A 13,324-nucleotide genomic window follows, 5' to 3' on the forward strand; every position below is an offset into this window, starting at 1 on the left:
ACTTTCATATTATTGAATGTGCTTTTGCCCTTTCATATTCAGCTTAAGATATTTACCTTTACTTGTTTCCTAGTGATGACTTATTCTTAAATTTTGTAATTCTCAATTTTAAATATGTAACTTCCCTGGTAGTTACATTATATAGCTTAAATCCTGCGTTTCGACGAGCACGACAGAAATTCAAATACGCGGCAACTGCCGCCATGACAGTAGGTGGTCATACATGAGCGCCATCACGCGTAGGTTATCAGAACCATTCCCAACATTCTTCAGAAATTCTCTGTCGTTGATCGAGTCAACACCTCGGAAATTCTTTCGCTACTAATTACTTTATTCTACAATTTGGTAAAGTACCTTTTGTGTGATTATTGTTAACGACTTTCGCCGCTTGTTTTTTGGATATTCTCTGGACTTTTCACTATCGATTTAATAGACTTTGTTGGTTTTTGACCTGGACTGTTTTTTCTGTTTACAAAATGGCTGACTCTATAAGAAAGTGTGTTAGAGGATGCAAGACATGTATGCCTAAGGCCTCTATTGATCCTCATTCAGTATGCTGTGGTTGCAGAGGTCAGGTTTGTATGTTTAATAACAGATGTAATGAATGCAAGTCTTTGTCTGATTCGGAGTGGAATGTTTTTGATCGCTATGTTAAGCGTTTGGAAAGAGAGAGAATTAGAAGGTCTAGATCAGCTAGTATACTTTCTAATAGATCTTCTGATGGTGATATTCCTTCCAATGTTCATGCTAATATTCCTATTCCTATTGCAGTAGTCCCAGACCCTAATACGGTGTTGGAGGTGATGGCTGCTATTTCAGCCTTAGGCGCCCAAGTTCACTCCCTAGCTACGGAGAAAGAAGTTATGTGGGGTGCAGTGTGTGGTTTGCAAAGCAAAATAGTGAATAGTGAAAGTGAAGTGGAGGGTGCATCTGTTCGTGTCCGTCATAATCCCAGCCGGGGACCTCTTCCATGCTCCCCAACCCCTGGGAGAAGGAATGTCGAAAGGCAGAAGGATATGGCAGACCTTGATCAGCGAACGGACGTCCCCTCGAGCGATCATGTTGACGATCCCCAGATCGCTCCCCCTCGCCGTAGGAAAGGCGAGGTTAATATGTCTGCGTCTTCTTCTGATGACGCAAAGCCGCGACGTGGTTGGCGTCATACACTTTGTTCAAGACCACTCAAGAGACGTATGTCTCCTAATAAACCATCTTGCAGTGACTGATGTTAGCTGGAGGTTTTCCTTTCGGACGAAGACGACGTGTCAGCACCGTAACATTCACGTAAGAGGCATAGTTCGTCGGAGGAAGAAGGTGTTCAGTTTACGTCTGTAGACGCTCCTTCCATTCCCCCAGATTGGGAAATGTCACAAGGACTTTCCCCTGGTGATAACCCTAATATATTGACGTTCCCTCACAACGATCGATACTCGGTTTAGATGGCGCACAAGGCGCGCTGGAAGTATCGACAGTTGACGATACCTCGCAGCGATCAGTACATCGTTCATTTAGCGCACACGGCGCTCATCTTGTATCTGATTTGTCTGAGTTAAAGAGGTCGATTGCGTCTCTGTTTGACGCTTGTGATTCTCAGACAAAGAAACCTCGTCTTAAAGAATTGAAGGACAGCAATAGACCAAGAAAGGGTTCTTCCGATACAATGTGACAGCGTATTTCTCCGATACTCAGCAACGCTCCCTCGTGGCGATCAGATCGCGTTGCTGCAAGCGATAAAGTGAACGCATGCGGCAGTCTGGTCTCTTCCTCATGGCATTCTGGACGCAGACGCCAGTCTGAACTCATGCCGGACGCATGTGGTCAGGATTTGTCTACTCAACAAGATAGACAAGCTGTTGCCTCACCCTCCCGGTCTTCGGAATGCGTGACTATCGCTCACGCTGGACACATGCTACAAGCTGATAGCTTACGGCAATCTGGACGCATGCAAGAATCTGGAAGCTCACGGCAACCTGGACGCATGCGGCAGTCTGTACTTATGCTGGACGCATGCAGTCAGGTTTTGTCCCCACTTCATAATAGACAAGAAGTTGCCTCTGCTTCGCGTCTGACTGAACGTGATACTGATACTCCCTCACGGCTCGCGGCAGACTCACGGCATTCGGGACGCATGCAGCGGACTGTTACCTCTCATGTCGACATGCAGCAGTCTCAATCTCTTATGCTGGAAGCACTGAAACCTGTTTTCCCATCAAGGCCTTCAGTACATAAACGTGATGCTTCCGCGCAATTGGATGATATACTTCATGATATTCCTACAGGACAAGGTGAATTATTTTTGGAAGACAATAACCGGCAGGATGATGCGGTCTTGTCTCCCAACCATTCAGATCAAGGAATTGATGTTCCCTTAGCTGAATTAGAAGAGGAATCTCAGGATTCGATACAGGCAGCTGATTTTAAAAAACTTCTGACAGTGTTATCATCTTTGTATCCAGAAGATTTTACGAAGCCTATGCCTTAAAGCCCACCCTCTCAATTTCTGAAGAGCAGACCCCAGGAAACATCCTCCTTTAAGGAGATGGTTCTGGCACGATCAGTTAAGAGAGCTTTTTATACACTCAATCAATGGACAGCCAAAAGAAAGGATCAAGGCAAGCCCTCTTTTTCCTTTCCTCCAACTCGACTGGCCTCCAGATCTAGTGTGTGGTATTCGACTGGGGAAGTTCTCGGTTTGGGAGTTCCTGCCTCTTCCCAAGGAGACTTTTCCAGACTCGTGGACCCCTCACGCAGGTCAGCCATGAGTAAGTCTAAAATTATGTGCTCTAATTCTGAAATGGATCATCTGCTGAAGGGTATATTTAGATCAATAGAAGTCCTCAGCCTTATGGACTAGATTCTAGGAGCTCTCGCAGAGGCCACAGACCCTAAAAACGAGGCTCAAATGCATCTGATAGCCTGTTTGGATAAGGCCGTTAGGGATGGCTCCATCGAACTTTCCGCCCTTTTCACAGCAGGAATCCTTAAGAAGAGGTCCACTCTTTGTTCCTTTCTATCTTTAGGTTTGTCCTCTGTTCAGAAATCTGAACTTTTATTTGCTCTGTTACCCAGGATCTGATCTCTAGAACTGCTAGAAAGGTTCTTCCAGTTACTTTTTCAACAAGAATACAAAAGGAGGCTCCTCTCAGTCGTCAGCCCTTTCGTGGCAGAGCCCCTTCGAGGGGACTTCAAAGAATTGCTGCCGGAGACCAAACTCGCAGATTCCCTAAACAGCAGAACAAATCAAAGAAGTGAGACATGCTCTCTCCAGACACTAGTGGGAGCCAGGCTTTCACACTTTTGGCGAAACTGGAGCCAAAGGGGGCCGGACTCTTGGACGATCAATGTTCTCAAGGAGGGATACAAGATCCCTTTCCTGAAAATGCCTCCCATGTCGTCGATACCCTTGGAGTTATCAAAATCCCACTCAGGGAACAAGGCAGCAGCTCTTCAAGAGCAAGTGAACCTTATGCTGTCAAAATCAGCCATAGAAGCGGTAGAGGACACCTCTTCGGAGGGTTTTACCACAGGCTTTTCCTAGTTCCGAAAAGCTCGGGGCGATGGAGACCTGTTCTGGATGTTAGTCCATTGAACAAGTTCATCAGCAAAGTAAAGTTTACCATGGAAACTTCAGCGTCAGTCCTTGCAGGCACCAGACAGGGAGACTGGATGGTGTCATTGGATCTGCAGGACACGTATTTTCATATCCCGATACACCCGGACCACAGGAAGTTTCTAAGGTTCGTGTTCCTCAAAACCACGTATCAGTTCAGAGCACTCTGTTTTGGACTAAGCACGGCTCCTTACGTTTTCACCCGAGTAATGTCCAACGTGGCTCGCTGGCTTCACCTAAGGGGAGTAAGGATTTCGTTTTATCTAGACGACTGGCTACTCAGAGCGGAATCACAAGCCAAGTGTCTGGAGTTCCTCCAAATGACAATCTCCCTGACTCAACAGTTAGATCTGATGTTAAACCTACCCAAATCTCAGCTAACACCCTCACAGAATATTATTTATTTGGGGATGAGGATTCACTCAGCAGTTTTTCGGGCTTTTCCAGCCCCGAAACATATTCTAGACTGCCTAGTAAAAGTATGTCGCTTCCTAGACTTACGATCATGCTTGGTGAGGGATTGGATGAGTCTCATAGGCACCCTATCATCAATCGAACAGTTTGTGTCTCTGGGAAGACTTCATCTACGTCCTCTGCAGTTTCATCTGGCAAAGTTTTGGATGGAAAATCAAAGTTTGGAAAAGTGGATGCTGATCCCTCTAGTGATCAGGAATCACTTGGAATGGTGGGACAATGTCAACAAGTTCCAGGAAGGTCTTGATCTGTGTCAAAAGAACCCCGACCTAGTGTTGTACTCCGACGCCGCAGACATAGGGTGGGGTGCAACTCTCGGGAAGGCCGAAATATCGGGTCTTTGGACAAAGTCACAGAGGAAATGGCACATAAATCTCAAAGTAGTAGTGGCCATTCATCTATCCCTCATTCATTTCCAGAAGGAAGTCCGAGGAAGAGTGATTCAGGTCAACGCAGACAACACCACTGCGTTGGCGTATATCAAGAAGCAGGGAGGCACTCATTCGGCCTCTCTTTACGAGGCTGCAAGAGATCTTCTCCTCTGGACGAAAGCGAGAGACATAACCCTGATTACTCGCTTCATAGAAGGGGAGAAGAACGTCAGGGCGGATCTGCTCAGCAGAAAGAAGCAAGTTCTAACCACAGAGTGGACCCTGCATCACGAGGTGTGCACCAACCTTTGGATGTTGTGGGGTCAACCCTCGATAGACCTCTTCGCCACACAAATGACAAAGAGGTTACCGGTATTTTGCTCTCCAGTCCCAGACCAGGAAGCAGCCGCAGTGGACGCTTTTCTTCTGAACTGGGAGAATCTAGACGTGTACGCTTTTCCTCCATTCAAGATCCTAGACAGAGTCCTGAAAAAATTGACACTGATAGCCCCATTTTGGCCCACGAGACCTTGGTTTGCAGAGTTGATGGAGTGGCTTGTAGATATCCCTAGGATACTTCCAGATCGGAGAGATCTACTCAAACAGCCTCACTTAGAGAGGTACCACCAAAATCTCCTCACTCTCAATCTGACTGCCTTTTGATTATCGAAAGACTTGCAAGAGCAAAAGGTTTTTCAAGGGAGGCTGCTCGAGGTATTGCCAGAACTAGGACATCCACTATCAGGGTTTATCAATCCAAGTGGGACATCTTTAGAAGATGGTGCAGGAGTAACAAACTTTCCTCCACCAGTACCTCTATAGCCAATATAGCGGATTTTCTATTGTATCTGCATACTAAAGAGAAGCTCGCTTTGCCGACCATCAAGGGTTACCGCAGCATGCTAGCTTCCGTCTTCCGTCACCGTAACATTGACGTGTCAAGTAATAAGGATCTATCTGGTCTCATTAGATCTTTCGAGACAACTAAGAGGAAGGACAATCCAACCCCCTCTTGGAACTTGGATGTGGTTCTGGCCTTTTTAAACCCAAGTAGGTTTGAACCCTTGGACAAGGCTTCCTGGAAGGACCTTACCAAAAAGACTCTGTTCCTGGTTGCTTTGGCTACAGCAAAAAGGGTAGGGGAGTTACAAGCCATCAGCAAGAAGGTTGGCTTTAATGGAGACAATGCTATTTGCTCTCTCCAGCTGGGCTTTCTCGTGAAAAACGAGAATCCTTCTCGACCTTGGCATAGAACTTTTAAAATCCCGGGTCTATCTCACTTAGTTGGGCGAGAGAAGGAGAGAGGCCTTTGTCCAGTAAGAGCTCTTAAATTCTATCTTCTCTTGTCCAAAAACCTGAGAGGTCAATCAGACAATCTTTGGTGTTCTGTTAAAAAACCCTCTTTACCTTTATCCAAGAATGCTCTAGCTTTCTTTATCAAGGACTTGATAAGAGAAGCTCACTAGAATTGTGAGGAAAGGATTTTCCCAATTCTCAAAGTGAAACCCCATGAGGTTAGAGCTGTGGCAACCTCTAGGGCTTATAAGCATAATAAATCTATGAAGTACATTTTAGAGGCCACGTTTTGGCGAAGTAAATCAGTCTTCGCAGACTACTATCTCAAAGATGTACAGACCCAGTATGAGGATTGCTGTTCCCTGGGTCCGTACGTTACCTCCGGCGTCATAGTTGGAGAAGGGTCTACTGCCTCTTCCCTATGATCTATTATATACCCTTGCCTTTTATCTTCTATTTGTGTTCACAGGTTGCCTGTGAAGGTTGTCACAACCTTTCACAGTCTGGGATGCAAGTTAAGTTAGTTTATTTATGTGTGTTTTTAACTTTGGAGTACGTGGTCAGATTCAGTATCGTTGGCTATGCCAGGTTTGCAAGGGTGGAGGTCTAGCCACGCGAAGGTCGAGGACTTTGTGGCAGCCCCAAGAGACTTTTACAGCCCCCTGAGTGGATCGCTGAGTCTCTCAAGGAATGCAGGCGAAATGAGACAGTAATTATGAAGCCAGCTTCCTTGTCAGGTAAGAATCAAATTGTTAGTACAGTGGAACCTTTACATACGATTGTCTTTACATACGATTGTTCCAACATCCGAAGTAAAATTCCATAAAATTTTTGTCTCGCCACCCGAAGTAATGCTCCAACATCCGATGTAGATCTTGTTTACGCCGGTATCTACCGGCAGTACGTAAGAGGGACGCCATTGAGCATCGAGTGCTCTGTTCTCTGTTCTTGTGTGTATCGTGTGGTTGTCCTCTGTTTGGTCTGTTATTAACAGCGCTTATTTTCTTCCTTTTCTCGCATTTCCTATTTGATTTTACCTATAATCATGGTGCCTAAGAAGCTAAGTTTCAGTACAGGTAGTGGTGAGAAAAGGAAGAAGGCAATTCTTTCATTAGAATTGAAGCAAGAAATTATAGAAAAACATTAGAGCAGTGTGCATGTGAGTGATATGGCTAAACAATATGGCCGGAATAGGCCTATGATCTCGACGATCATCAAGCAGAGGGCAGCCATTAAAGCAGATAAACCATCGAAGGGATCACCATTATTACAAGACATCGTAGCAATACCCTGGAAGTGATAGAATGCCTTTGGTTGATAGGGATAAAGGACAGAGAGATTGTTGGCAACGATCATTTGTGAGAAGGGCCAACGTGATGAACAGAAAGAAAGAAAAAAGTGAAGCAAAAAAAACCAAGATAGCATTAATAAGCTCTTTTAAAAAAGTCCTCTCTCTATTTATGTTTCCCTCTAAACATAGCATTAACATGTTCTTTAAATAAAATTCTCTCTCTCTCTCTCTCTCTCTCTCTCTCTCTCTCTCTCTCTCTCTCTCTCTCTCTCTCTCTCTCTCTCTCTCTCTCTCTCTCTCTCTCTCTTTTTGTTCTTCTTAGCTGTTAGAGACGTCTATTACTTTTTTTTCCGAGAGAGAGAGAGAGATTACTGTAAACAAAAATGTGTTTAGAGTACATATGATTTTTAACAGCGTCAACGAGTTGAAAGACAATTAAATGTAACTAAGAAAGTAATAACAGCAAATCTGAATTCCTTTATTAACTAAAACAAATATTGATACAAACACACTCGTGTGCGTATGCACAAACACACACACACAGATGTACGAATTGCTTCGCAGTAAGAGAGAGACGGTCGGGGAGGAGGTAGAGATGGTGACTGCGATAACGTACCGTAAATCGTCACTGAAAGTGATAAAAATTAAAAATATAAAGAAAAAAAAATGTTAAAATATGAAATATAAAAATAAAAGAAAATAAATAAGCTAAGTTAGATTAAAGTTTCCGTAGTGTAAGTTACGGTACGTTATTGCAGTTACCATCTCTACCTCCTCGCCGATCGTGTCTCCTCCTGCATAGGAATTCGTACACCTGTGTGTATGTGTTTGTGCATACGCACATGAGTGTGTTTGTATCAATATATGTTTTAGTTAATAAAGGAATTCAGATTCGCTGATATTGCTTTTTTAGTTACATTTAATTGTCTTTCAACTCGTTGACGCTGTTAAAAATCATATGTACACAACACATTTTTGTTTAATCTCTCTCTCTCTCTCTCTCTCTCTCTCTCTCTCTCTCTCTCCTCTCTCTCTCTCTCTCTCTCTCTCTCTCTCTCTCTCTCTCTTTCAGAAAAAATTAATTGACGTCTCTAACACTAACAGTGAAGAAGAACGAGAGAGAGAGAGAGAGAGAGAGAGAGAGAGAGAGTGAGAGAGAGAGTGAGAGAGAGAGTATGTATTTAAAGAACATGTTACCACCATGTCTACCTTCTCGCCGATCATCCGTCTCCTCCTGGCTTAGCAAATCCTACACCTGCGTTGGCCTGTCTCTAAGGTAAAGTGACAATAAAAACACATTTTTTATTTATTATTTCTTTATAATTATCTTTTTTACATCCTTCTTTCATATTATGCAATTATGTTATTGTTATGTGTAATTACGGTATATGTAGTAATTTATTAAGGAGTTATTATAGGTTTTTGGGCTATGGAACGAATTATACAAATTACAGTGTATTCTTATGGGAATATTTGCTCCAACATATGATTGTTTTAACATACGAAGCAGTTTGTAGAACGAATTATGATCGTATGTAGAGGTTCCACTGTACTACTAATTGTAGTTATTAATAATTATATGAATTTCCCAAGGGATGAGGTTTTCAACCCACCTCCAACTGCGTGAATCAGCTATATATATGTAACTACCAGGGAAGTTACATATTTAAAAATATATTTAAAATAAATTTTTAAATATACTTACCTGGTAGTTACATACAGTGAACCCTCGCTACTTCGCGGTTCGACCATCGCGGATTCACCACTTCGCGGATTTTTTCCATAACCCATATATATACAGTAATATATATATATATATATATATATATATATATATATATATATATATATATATATATATATATATATGTATGCATGTATTTATGTATATATGTAGGTATGTATATGTGTATACATATAAATATATATATATATATATACACACACACACATATATATATATATATATATATATATATATATATATATATATATATATATATATATATATATATATATATCTAAAGTAGGAAGATGTGATGTAGTTCTAAGGGAAAAGTATGGGAAATATGTCTGGGTAATAAGCAAAGCTCTACCTCCAGTTTGTTTCTTCATTATGATCAGAGATAAATGTAAACAAAACATTGGTTGCCATTTTTTATCGTGCTTTTTAGCGTGTTTAGGAAATGCATGATATAAAATCACCTTTAATATTTGTGCCTGTTTTAGTTTAGGGTACTGTAGTACATGCATTAAGTGTTCTGTACATTAAAGGGTAGTTTGTTAACAGTACTACGTACAAGGGAAGGTTTTAAAAGTCTGAATATACATGTTGAATAAATAGGTAAATATGGTGTCACTACTTCGCGGATTTTCACCTATCGCGGCCGCGTCTGGAACCTATCTACCGCGATAAACGAGGGTTCACTGTATATAAAAGGGCCCTCCCTCCTCCCCTCTGAAAACAGAGACATTGAATTTCTGAAGATGTTGGGAATGGTTCTGATAACCTACGAGTGATGACGCTCATGTATGACCACCTACTGTCATGGCGGCGGTTGCCGCGAATTTGAATTTCTGTCATGCCGCATCGAAATGCGGGATTTAATATATATTTGTTCCAACACAAAATACTTACCGAGAACTACTTTTCTTGGAGTCACTTGGTGATCTCTCTTTCTCGACCAAGGTTTTTCGCGCCGTTACCCCCCTACTCCGTTCTCTATATAGGCCTACCCCCGCCGCCAGAGAATGCGCCCTGAGGGCAGGATTAGGGCAGGTCACTGCTTCTCTGGGTCAGTGTCCTCATTAAGTTCCTTGGTCGTGAGGTGTTCACACCTCAGTCTCGTCTCTCTCGATCCTTTGTGCGCGTTTAGTGTTCCACGTGTTCCCAGCGTGGGGACTTGTGTTTTTTCGCAGTGTGCTTTCCCAAGTGTTCCTGTGCGTTCACTTTTCAACCGTGTGCTTACCTGGTGTTTAATTCATTTCCTTAAGTGCTTGTGTCGTGCGTTGTGTGCATTATGGAACAGTTTTCCTTGATTTCCTTCAAGGAATTAATAGCTGAAGGGAACAATTTTACAATAAATCATTCTTCCTCCCCTTATCCTTGGTGTTAGCCGTGTAGGGGCAGCTTATGTTCCCCTTCAACCACGTGTCAGGACTACTGGTCCTGGAACGTAGTGCAGTGAGTGCACTTCGGCACCAAGAGGAAGAATACATCCAAGAGGCTCATAGGAAGACGAGCCTCTCCTTGCCACTTAATTCCCGATGCCTCGTCGAATAGAGATTCTTATACAGCCATCTTCCCCTACCCAGAGTAGGGGACGAGGTAAGTCAGTTGCGGGGAAGTGCCCATTGCTCTTCCCCAGGAGTTTGAGTGGGTGCGGTATAGCACCAAGAAGAAGTAGGCGACGAAGGGTTCGCCTAAGAAGACTAGCGCCGGGCGTCTCGCCTGACAGAGCTTCCCTACCACCCTCTCCTACCCAGAGTAGGAGACGAGGTTGGTTTATTGTGGAGAAGATAACTCTTAAGAAGTAGTTCGAGGTAAGTACTACTTTCGAGAGTGTGTGGGGAGACGGAGTCCTGGTGCAAGCAGGCCACGTCTACTCTGATGACCCCATGTGGGGGAAAAATGTCCCTAATTCTTCTCCAGTCTCTTAGCGTATTTTTCAGTCTCTTCTGCAGCCGAGGGCCTCGCCGAGAAGGAGCCTCCCAGGTCTGTATTGCAGCGTTCCCCGGACCGGCAACCCAGGGTTTTTTCTCACCACGAAGGCCATCCTCCAGACGCAGATATAACCCTCGCAGGGAGAAATGCGAGAAGGCCTCTTCAGGCAGGCATAAGACCGCGAAGCTTCCGGTTCACCCCGCCAGCGGGTGTAACCGGGCTTCTTTACGGGCAGCCTGGCCGAATCAGCACAGCTGGTTCGGCCCTCGGACTTAAAAGGAACGGTTCCCTCCGTCGGGTCAGCCCACGGGGATCCGCGTCCGCGTCCCCCAGCCCGCCAGCGGGTATAACCGGGCTTCTTTACGGGCAGCCTGGCCGAATCAGCACAGCTGGTTCGGCCCTCGGACTTAAAAGGAACGGTTCCCTTCGTCGGGTCAGCCCACGGGGATCCGCGTCCGCGTCCCCCGGAGAGAATACACGAACAGTAGTCCTCGACGGTACGGCAATGCCGGTTCTGACCCCCGAACCTGGTGCGGAGCTCCCCGCCGGGGAAGACCGGTACCACCGCAAGGGAGTGCCTGGTATTCCAGAACCGAAGCGCCCGGGGAGTGCCCGGTGACCCGGCTCCTCGAGATCAAGCGGTAGGAAGGACTCTACAGGTAAGCGTAAGTCCCCGAAGCCTCCGGTTAACCCCGCCCAGCGGGGGGAAATGCGCTTCTTGTCGGGCGGCCTGACCGAACCAGCCCAGCTGGTGCGGCCTTCGGGTCAGAAGGAACGGTTCCCGCTGTCGGGTCAGCCCACGGGAACCGCATCCTCGGCACCCAGAGCCCTTGGGCCGACGAGAGTCCCCGCTGAACCAGCGTTGCCTGCGTTAACCCAGGCCCCTGGTGCGGACGTCCCCGCAGATGAAATCCAGTTCCTCGGCAGGACGGCGCCCCTGGCCCCAAAGAGCTAGACGTCCAGTCGGCGTGCCCGGTAACCCAGCTCCCCGGCCCCAAGCCGAGACCTCGGCTGACGGAGAGGAGGGCTCCCTGACGGAGGGCTCCGTCTATAGGAGAGTGGTTAGCCTTTTCAGAAGGCACCACAAGTACTGGAACCTGCGACTACGGATGAAGTTTCCTGGAAGTCAAGCCTTTTTGAGGATCATGCAGACTCCTCCCAACCTAAGACGTCCCTAGCACTTCCTCTAACCCGAGATCTAGTCCTAGAGCAGGAGTATGTCGGCAAGGTAGTGGCCAGCAATGCCGGGGTCCCCCAACCTTTAAGGTGGGGTCAGCAGTAGACATCCTTAGTCAAGGCGTTTCAGACAGTAGAGCCTCTTCGGCCCCAGTCTGGTTCTCGCCAGCAGAAGCCTCCATGATGGAGAAAATGTCAAGGGACTTAGTAAACGTCTCCTCTTGGCTGGACTGGTCGGCTTACACTTTGGGAGGTGTACAAGCCTCCTTTGACCCCGAGGACCCTGTCCAGCAAGGCCTACGGAGGGACCTCATTACCTCCGGGGGTAAAACCCTCAGGTTATTGACATATCAGTCTCTCGCACTAACAGCTACCTGGGTGTTCTGGAAGCGAGATACTGTTCTGGCGAAGGTGTCTTGGAAGGTACCAGACAGGGAGACGCGAGCCATTCACAGCTTTCCCCTGTGGGGAGAGTCTCTGTTTCCTCGGAAGGAACTAGAAGCCATAATGGAGAAGGTCTTGAAAAAGAAGGAGGCTAACGTCCCCAGACCTACGACTCCTAGGAGACCGCCCTATAAGAGGTCCGTCTCGGGTAGTGCCGCGACACCCCAAGCCTCTACCAGCACTACGAGGAGAGAAGCCCCCCTCTTCCTCCTGGTCCGCAATGCCTCAGCCCCCCCGCAGGGGAGCTCCAGCGCCCTGAAGCTCCTTCAGGTCGGGTTACTCCACCTCAAGGAGAGACAGATCAGGCCGCCCCTCTAGAAGAAGATAAGAGTGGGAGGCCCCCTATCACCGCCCAACCCTCGGGTTGGAGGATGCCTCAGACGTCATTGGCAAGCATGGAGGGCTCAAGGAGCAGAACCTTGGACAGTGTCCGTACTAAAGAAGGGCTACAGACTTCCGTTCCTAACGGAACCACCCGCGCTTTTTCCGGCCAACCGGATAGAATGGCTAGATCCCAAAGACCCGTTAAAGAGGACCGCCCTTCAAGAGGAGGTGTCGTCCATGCTAGAGAAGGGTACCATGGAAGAAGTTCTTCTCCCAGGGCCAGGTTTCTACAGTCGCCTATTCCTGGTGGAGAAAGCGACCGGGGGGTGGAGACCGGTTATAGATCTGTCAGCTCTCAACAGGTTCGTCAAGAAGACGGACTTCAAAATGGACACTCAGAATTCAGTCCTGCTGTCCTTGAGGGAGAAAGATTATATGATGACCATCGACGCCAAGGACGCATACTTCCAGATTCCGGTCCACACCTCGGGTCGGAAGTTCCTCCGGGTGAAATAGGGTTCCCAGATCCTGCAATTCAGGACCCTTTTCTCTGGTCTGTCAACAGCGCCCCAAGTGTTCACGAGAGTCTCCACGGCTGTCGCAGTGGGGGCTCACGAACGAGGCATCCGCCTTATCAGATACCTGGACGACTGGTGGCTTCTTTCCGCCTCAAT

General features: G+C 46.3%; 1 protein-coding gene across 2 annotated transcripts in view; it reads left to right on the top strand.

Annotated features, from left to right (window-relative positions):
- Positions 1-13,324, top strand: part of TfIIEbeta (transcription factor IIEbeta) — a 67,757-nt gene that overhangs the window by 43,459 nt on the left and 10,974 nt on the right. The window lies entirely within an intron of this gene.

Source organism: Palaemon carinicauda, chromosome 1, assembly GCF_036898095.1.
Source record: "Palaemon carinicauda isolate YSFRI2023 chromosome 1, ASM3689809v2, whole genome shotgun sequence".
NCBI classification, from domain to species: domain Eukaryota; kingdom Metazoa; phylum Arthropoda; class Malacostraca; order Decapoda; family Palaemonidae; genus Palaemon; species Palaemon carinicauda.